The sequence below is a fragment of the Suricata suricatta genome, chromosome 10 (assembly GCF_006229205.1).
Source record: "Suricata suricatta isolate VVHF042 chromosome 10, meerkat_22Aug2017_6uvM2_HiC, whole genome shotgun sequence".
NCBI classification, from domain to species: domain Eukaryota; kingdom Metazoa; phylum Chordata; class Mammalia; order Carnivora; family Herpestidae; genus Suricata; species Suricata suricatta.
Window position 1 is genome coordinate 5,222,287 of NC_043709.1, and position 8,374 is coordinate 5,230,660.

At 52.4% G+C, this 8,374-nt stretch overlaps 2 long non-coding RNA genes across 2 annotated transcripts; one reads left to right on the forward strand and one right to left on the reverse strand.

Moving 5' to 3' along the window:
- Positions 1 to 1,303: 1,303 nt before the first annotated feature.
- On the reverse strand, positions 1,304 to 2,688 carry LOC115305626. The gene is made up of 2 exons (XR_003914901.1): positions 2,609 to 2,688; positions 1,304 to 1,398 (listed from the first exon to the last, which is right to left on the reverse strand). It is a non-coding gene; the product is annotated as an uncharacterized LOC115305626 (long non-coding RNA).
- Positions 2,214 to 3,393, forward strand: LOC115305625. Its single transcript, XR_003914900.1, has 3 exons — positions 2,214 to 2,253; positions 2,660 to 3,090; positions 3,305 to 3,393. It is a non-coding gene; the product is annotated as an uncharacterized LOC115305625 (long non-coding RNA).
- The last annotated feature ends 4,981 nt before the right edge of the window (positions 3,394 to 8,374 follow it).

Genomic DNA, 8,374 nt, shown 5'->3' on the forward strand with positions numbered 1-8,374 from the left:
TCTCTCAAAATAAATTAACTTTAAAAAACTGGGAGCTCCTGGGGGGCTCAGTCAATTAAGTGTCCGACTTTGGCTCAGGTCATGAGCTCATGGTTCATGAGTTTGAGCCACATGTCGGGCTCTGTGCTGACAGCTCAGAGCCTGGAGCCTGCTTTGGATTCTGTGTCTCCCTCTCTGTCTGCCCCTCCCCTGCTCGCCCTCTGTCTCTTTCAAAAATAACATTAAAAATTTTTTTTAATTTAAAAAAGAACGTGGGTCTGGGTCATCACACAGGCAAGGGGCCACGGCCAGCTGAGGTGCCTGTCCTCTGTGTCCAAACCTCTGCGCCCAGTGGAGTGTCACTGTGGTGAACCGCGTCTACAAAGGCTGATTCCCTGGAGTGTGGGTGGGAAGCTGTGACTTGATTCTTGCCCATGGACGATGGCAGAGGGGGTGAGATGTCACTTTTGCCATGAGGTTACACAAGATAGTGACGTGTGTCCTGCTGGCAGGGCCCCTCTCTTGCTGGCATGCTCCAGGTTGGAGCTACCATCTTGAAGACGCCCAATGGCAAGGAGTCAACAGCCAGCAAGGAACGGAGTCCCAACCAACAACCACAAGTGTCTAGAATCACCTTCTCCCCTGGCTGAGCCTTGCGGTGAGACCATAGACGCCGGGCCAACACCTCGATTCTGACCTGTGGGAGCCCCAGATGCTGAGGGGATCTGGTCAAGCCATACCCAACCTCCCGGCCCACGGAAAGCATGAGCTCATCAACGCGTGTTCCAAGTCACCAATGTCGTGGTGAGAATCATGCAGCCACAGACAAGAAACACATATGGCAAACACCGTAATGATAAGTAGCAACACTGAAGTGAAAAAGAGAAGTAGGAATACTGGTAGTAAGATGTATTTACATTACTGAGCACCTAGGAGCTCCAGTGGCGCCATCGGTTAGCGCACGGTACTTATACACTACTGAGCACCTAGTGCCAAGCACCACTTTAAGTGCTTTGCACACATTGTCTCACTTGTACCTGACGCTCACTGTACCCACCTGTGGTTATCACGTATCGAGGAAGAAACAGACTCAGAAGGACACACCAGAGCCAAGTCTGAATCCCAGAGCCCAGCTGTGTGCCAGGAATTGGTCGGAGAAAGGGGAGTTGGTCGGGGGCAGCCAGCCGGTTCTCCTTCTTCCTCCCAGACCCGTCCCCTCCCCACTGAGCACAGACCCCCTTTGTCTTGTGCAAAGTGATCCTATGGACACAAATGCACCTGCCATGTTGCACTGTGGACACATTTCCCAGAAATATAATATCAATTTTACCTGCACTTTTAATAAGCATTTAATCCCTTCAATTGTCTGGTGGTCCATTTGCAGGGGAAACCGAACCCCCTGATCATTTCGCACTTCACCTGCCGTACGGGAAACAGATTCAATTAGAAAAATCTATTGCTAATTTGAAAGCTCCGATTCTATAATTTCCTACAGGGAAGACATGTAAATTACGTGTTATTTAACACCCTTTCATTGCAGGTGAGTTCCACGGGGGGCAATTACCATCCGCTCTCCACTCTTCTTACAGATTCCTGACAAGGCAGGGAAGAGGGAGGGGGGAGGTGGCGGAGGAGGAAGAAAAGGAAAATAGTTTGAAGGCTGGTCTCTATGTGGCTTTAGGAACCCTCGAATTGGAAGGGCCTGAGGGTGGTCGGCCACTGCGGTGCCCACCCCCCTCCCCTCACTGGGCCGCTGTCACAGAGGTCAGAGCCCCCAGGTCCTCTGCCCCTTCCCGCACCACCAGGTAGGTGGAAAATCAGGGGGAGGGAGAGGCAGTCCGGGTCCTCGGTCACCAGCTATGCGGCATGGAGAGGTCCCTTTGCCCTTCTTGCCCTGCTCCCCTGTTGGGAACCTCTGACCCAACATTGAGCGTAAAATAAAAAAGGGGGGGCCTTGCAAACCACAGAGCACTGTCCCCGAGCTTTGGGAGTCGCTCCGAAGCACCCACTTGGGGTTTGCTTTCCACCCTCCTCCCCACCCCCACAAGCTGCCGAGAAGGTCTCTCTCCAGTCAGACCCAAACCTTTCTGGCTAAGGCGTTCTTTCGATAAGACCATTCTTTCCTACACAGTTGTGGCTCTGTGCACGCCCCTGCGCACATACGTACACAAACACACAGATATGGACAGAAAGATGCCTCTGGAAGAATGCTCAAGAAGCCAGAACCGGGGCACCCTGGGGGCTCAGTCGGTTAAGCCTCCGACTTCGGCTCAGGTCAAATCTCACATTCGTGGGTTTGAGCCCCGTGTCAGGCTCTGTGCTAACAGCTAGCTCAGAGCCTGGAGCCTGCTTCCGGTTCTGTGTCTCCCTCTCTCTCTGCCCCTCCCCCTCTCATGGTCTGCCTCTCTCTGTATCAAAAGTAAATAAAAACATTTTTAAAAATTAAAAAAAAAAAGAAGCCAGAACCACAGGGGGCCTCTAGGTGAGGAGCTGGGTTAGGGGATTGGGGGGTGGGTGCAGAGAGACCTAGGTTTTACTTTCTGCCCTTTCGTACGGTTTGGATTTCTTCCTTCCTTTCCTTTCTCTCCCCCTTCTTCTCTCCCTCCCTCCTTCCTTGTGCACTCATTACCTATTCAAAAACATGATTTTATATATTTATGCATCTCTTCTCTTCTAACAGATGAAACATGAGACCCAGGGGGCCTCCCTCCTTCCCACGACCTGAGCCCTCCTTTGTGACGTCTCTAGCCTCATTCCATCATTCGAGTCACGATAATTGAGCACCTTCCCCAGAAAAACCTCAGGCTGGGCACTGGGTAGAAAGGTCCCTTCCCCTGGAGCTGCCCCTGAGCTAGGCCTTGAAGGCGGAGCAAAAGTCCGTCCGTGCCCTTCGGGAGCTGTGGACAGACACACCGGGCCAAACGAATACACTGCGATCAATGCCCCCCAACCAGGACCCGCCACTGCGGCCTGGCGCCCACCGGGCTGCGGGCGGGGACGGGCGCCACCTGCCGGGAACAGGTGAGATGTGCATCTGATGCCCCTGGGCTTTGGTCCTTCCGGACTGGGACCGAAGACTGTGGCTGGGCTCAGGACTGCAGCCCCGGGCAGGTGCGTCCTGAGCTCCCTCGGGAGGGGGTGGAGGGAGGGGTGGGGGGCAAGGGCATGGGGTGGGTGGAGGAAGGGGATCGCGGCCTTCTCTTCCCCAAAAGTGTCTCCCACCTTTCCCAGAGGTGAGGTTTTCACACATCAGAGGGGTGTCGCTCTCTGAGTGTGTCTATCATTAACTCCCCAAATGTGTACCAAGTGCCAGCCTCCATTCTAGGCACGGATGACATGGTGACCAACAAGACGGCCACGGTCCCGTAGGCCCCGAGGGCAGGAGGCTGAGATTAAACAACTTGTTACACATGAGCCATTTAACCACAAACGTAATCACGCGCAGTGGGGAAGGGGAGGGTGCACATTGTTTCCATCGAACTCCCTGGCAGCTCGGAGAGGTAGGAGGCGATTGCCATATTAGAGAGGAAGCCCAGGAAGGAGGAGTGGCTCACATAGCGGGAGGAGGCGGGGCTCAGATAGGCATCGAGGTGCGCCAGGCCCCTGGAGGCAGCAGGGCTCCGAAGCCCTGCCGGACCCACCAATAGCCCCCAACTCCTTCCCTCAAAGGTCCCAGGGAGATGCTGTTTCTCCAAAGGCTGGTTTCAGTGGGTTTCTGCCATTGCTCGCAGTTAGACCAAACCTCCTGCGAAAATGTGCTCTTGTCCCGTCTAAAGGGGTGAGCGGAGGCCACACAGGGTCCTCAAACACCGGCCGCGTGAGGCCGCCTCCTGGTCTCCCACCTGCATCCCGTTCCATGGAATGAGCCCCCCATCCTTGGTGAGGGAAAAGGATCCTGCCCTAAGATGTGTCGGTCCCTGAGCCACCTGGGGATCGCCATCTCCTCCCCGCCTCAGTTTCCCTTCCTGTCTATCGAGAGGTCAGAGTGGACGCTGTCAAGATGTAGGCTGATCTGAGTGTCATAGTCCTCTTCGCCCCCCTTCACCAGCACATGCAGAGACGCACAGACCCCTTAGCAGTGCTGAGCGTCCTCAGTTTCCCCAAGGTGTCCTGTCTCTGAGAGCCCAGAGCCAAAATGATTCAGATGGTGAAGGCAAATCGGACCCCCTGTCCCCAGTATGGCTCAGGATAAAGCAGCCAGGACACCTCTGCCTCCCTTTGGGACAGCGATGCATCCCCAGGCCCCCAGAAGGGCTCAGGGGGCCAGACCTGCAGGCCGGGTCTGCTCCCTCTGAGCACCGGCCCCTCGCTGTTTCCACAGAGAAGATCTCCGCTGTTTCATAGCCAGGTGCCACGGGGCAGGTCCCCTAACTGGTCCGCTAGGGTCTCATCTCATCTCCGCTGAGATGAAGACGATGGTGGCACCGGCCTCCCGGGGGTGGACAGGGTACATGAAAGGGCCCTCTGCACAGAGCGCTGGGCGCCCGGGCGTTGCTAGCGCTCCCCATGAGTCAGCCGGCCGGCGAGTGCAGCTCCCCGAACGCAAATGAAGACTGGACAGACTCACACACACCAGTCACCCTGCACCTCACTTGGCACTTGGACGTCCACTAAACCCTCACAAAACCCCTGGGGACACAGGCCCAGAGAGGAGGGACATTCCCCGTGTCACAGTGTGCTGGATTCGAGAGGGACAGCTCTGGAGTCCGAGCCTGGTCTAGGGCTATGTCAGCGCCCACGATCGGGGAGCAGCCGAGACCCTGGGCCAGGGTCCTTGCGGAAGGTCCCAGACCTCTTCATCCCCATCCCAGCCGGCACCTCCCCTCGTGGCCACAGGGGGGCAGCAGCATCGCGCCATCGAGGGCTCTCCTGTGCTCCGCAGGGGACAGGGAGGCCAGCTGGAAAGAAGTCCCAGGTGGTGGCAGGCCGGGCACAGAGGGAGAGGTGTACGGTTTTTTGTTCAATCTCTACAGAGTTTTTCAAAAAAATTATAATTGGTGGCCAACATTTTTAAAAATCGGGTTTCATGCCCAAATTCAGATTTCCAGGTTTTAGGAAAACAAAAACATCTGGCAACAGTGAGTGCCCACCCTGTCTGCTGGACACCACTGTCCCCACCCCCACCCACCCCCACTCGTTCCTGTGGCCCTTGGGCTTCAGGAGGCATTAGCATTGGAACCCCCCTGGGGACGTCCCCAAAGGCGGCACCGCTCAACCTCACAACTGACACTTTGGGTCAGATCATTGTTTGCTGTCTGAGGACCGTCCTGCTGGGCTGCAAACCCGAGCGCATAAACACAGACTCCGGGACAGCAGCGCAGGGTCTGACCCCCTGGTCCCCGGCTCCCCCCAAGACGACCGCGAGCCCCCAGGGCACTCCTGGCAGGGGTGCTCACTTCCGGCTGCGCTCTTCACGGGGCCTGCCGGGCGCGGCCCCAGGGAGGCGGCCGGGGCTCCGGACATCCCGGGCTTCTCCCAGGCGTTTAGGTCACACCGACCTCTCCCTTTGTGAAGGAAGCAGAAGCCTGATGGGCGTCTCTGCCTCCAAGGGGATGAGGATGGCACCTGGCTGACGAGACTTGTCCGAGGCCACCTGTCCGGTGTGAGGCAGGGGCAGAGCCCAGGCTGAGCCCACACTGGCTCCTTCCCTTCATTTCTCAAGTCCCACCGTGGTTCAGGGAGACCAGGCGGCCTGCCACCCGGACCCAGCGGCCAGCACCTGCAGGCCGCCCGCCCACAGCCCCTCCCCCGCCTCCCTGCCCTGCGAGGGGCTTCTCTGCACAGAGTCCCTCAAGCCTGAAGCTCCGCTTTTCTGAGTCCCTCCCCCTCCCACGCCACATCCCGCACCAGACTGTCACCGCGCCCCCTCAGTTCTGCCCAGGCCCACCTTGTAGGTGACAAAACTGGCTGGAGCCTGGTGAAAGCTGTCCCTCCAGAAGGGACGCAGCCCACACCAGCTCTGGCTCTGGGACCCCCTCTGGCTTCGATCCAGCCTTAGGTTGCGCCGCGGGCGCCCAGCAGTGCAGGAAAGAGGGCTGGGCGGAGAAGCCTGCCTCTTTCAAGAAAAAAAAATCAGAGGGAATTTTCTTCATGGGAGAAAAGACGATTTCTAAGGGTTAGTGTTGAAAAGACAGTATTTCTTACACTCAGCTCATTTATCCTTTGTGGTAGCCACTTAACCGACTGAGCCACCCACGTGCCCCGGGGGGGATTGAGTTTTTAAAATATTGAGTCTTGGGGCACCTGGGCGGCTCGGTTAAGTGTCCGGCTTCGGCTCAGGTCACGATCTCACGGTTCGTGGGTTCGAGCCCCACATCAGGCTCTGTGCTGACAGCGTGCTCAGAGCCTGGAGCCTGCTTCCGATTCTGTATCTCCCTCTTTCTCTGACCCTCCCCTGCTCACGCTGTCTCTCTCTGTCTCTCCAAAATAAATTAAAAAACATTTAAAAATTTTTTAAATTAAAAAAAATAATAAAATAAAATATTGAATCTTTTTATCCAAGAACACAGGATATTTCTGCATTTGTGTCAATTTTCTTCAAAATCTCACCGTTTAGTTTATAATTTTCTCTATAACGAGTTGCCACATTCTTTGGTTAATTCCTAGGTAATTTATCTTTTTGTTACTATGCTAAATAGTATTTTTAATTACATTTTTAACCAATTGTTAATGACGTATAAAAATACAATTGACTTATTGTGTTCTTAAATATTGAACAAAATTGTTAAAGATTTAACTCTAATAATGTGTCGGTAGCTCCCTTGGGTTTTCTTCGTAGATTATCCTATCATTTACTCATAGGATTAGTTTTGTTGCTTTCTTTCGATCTTTATGCCTTTTATTCATTTTTCTTGTATTACAACCCTGGCTAGAACCTGACGACCATGTTGAAAAGAATTGGCATCATTGGTCTGTTTCTGATCTTAAAGTTGATACTGTTCATATTTTATTATTATGAACGATTCCATCTCTATCTAGATGCTTAGATAGACGTTCCTCTTCATCAAGTTCAGGACATTCCTTACAATTCCTGGCTTGTATGGAATTTTTATAATGAATGAATCTTGAATTTTATTGAGTTTATCATCTAATGAAATGATCATGTTTTTCCCTTAAAACTGTTCATGTCATAAATCATCTTAAATAATTCCCTAATATGGGTGCCTGGGTGGCTCAGTCGGGTAAGCCTCCGACTTCGGCTCAGGTCAGATCTCACGTTCGTGGGTTCGAGCCCCACGTCAGGCTCTGTGCTGACAGCTCAGAGCCTGGAGCCTGCTTCTGGTTCTGTGTCTCCTTCTCTCTCTGCCCCTCCCCCTCTCATGCTCTGTCTCTGTATCAAAAATAAATAAAACATTAAAAAAATTTTAAATAATAATTTCCTAATAATTAGTCAACCTCGCATTCATAAGATAAACACAACTTAATCATGATGTACAAATTTTTTCAATTATTATTGTTGAATTTTCCATGTTTTTACTCTTTTTAGTTTTTCTTTGTGTTTGTTTATTTCTTTTGAGAGAGAGAGAGAGAATGGGAGAGAGAGTGAGTGAACAGAGAGAGAAAGAGTCAGGGGCTCAAACCCACAAACCCTGAGACCATGACCTGAGCAGAAACCAAGAGTCAGACATTTAACCTACTGAGCCCGCCAGGTGCCTCTCTTGTTAGGTTTATTTAAATCCCAGCTAGTCAACATACAGTGTACTATTAGTCTGTGCAACACAGTGGCTCACCACTTCCGCACGTCACCCGATGCTCATCCTGGCGGGTGCCCCCTTCGTCCCCGTCCCCTACTCCCCCTCCCCCACCCCCTCCAGCAAGCATCCGTTCGCTCCGTACCTGACAGTATCTTGGCTCGCAGCACTAATATTTTAAGATAAATTTTCAATCTATGTTCATGAGTGAAATTAACTTTTGATGTTATTCTTTAGTGTACCGTCTTGACCTGATTATCAAGATAAAGTAAGTTGACTATGTTTCTCCACCCTGGGATAGAAATTGGGTAAGCTTGACATGATCAGTGCTTTGAAACTTTAGCAGAATTTACCTAGAAACCCGTCCGGCACTGACATTGTCTTTATGGGAAGATTTTAACTTACTAATTTAATTTATTTAGTAACTATCGGGCGGGGGCACCTGGGTGACTCAGTTGGTTAAGCACCCGACTCTTGGTTTCAGCTCAGGTCATGATCTCACAGTTTGAAGTTCGAGCCCTGCGTCAGGTTCTACTCAAGATTCTATCTCTCCATCTCAGAGCTCTGGCCCTCCCCTGCTCATGTGCTCTCGCACTCTCTCTCACTCAAAATAAACAAATAAACTTAAAAAAATTATTATGGGACCATTCAGGTTTTCTATTACTTCTTGAGTCAATTTTGATACGTGGTATTTTTCTAGGAAT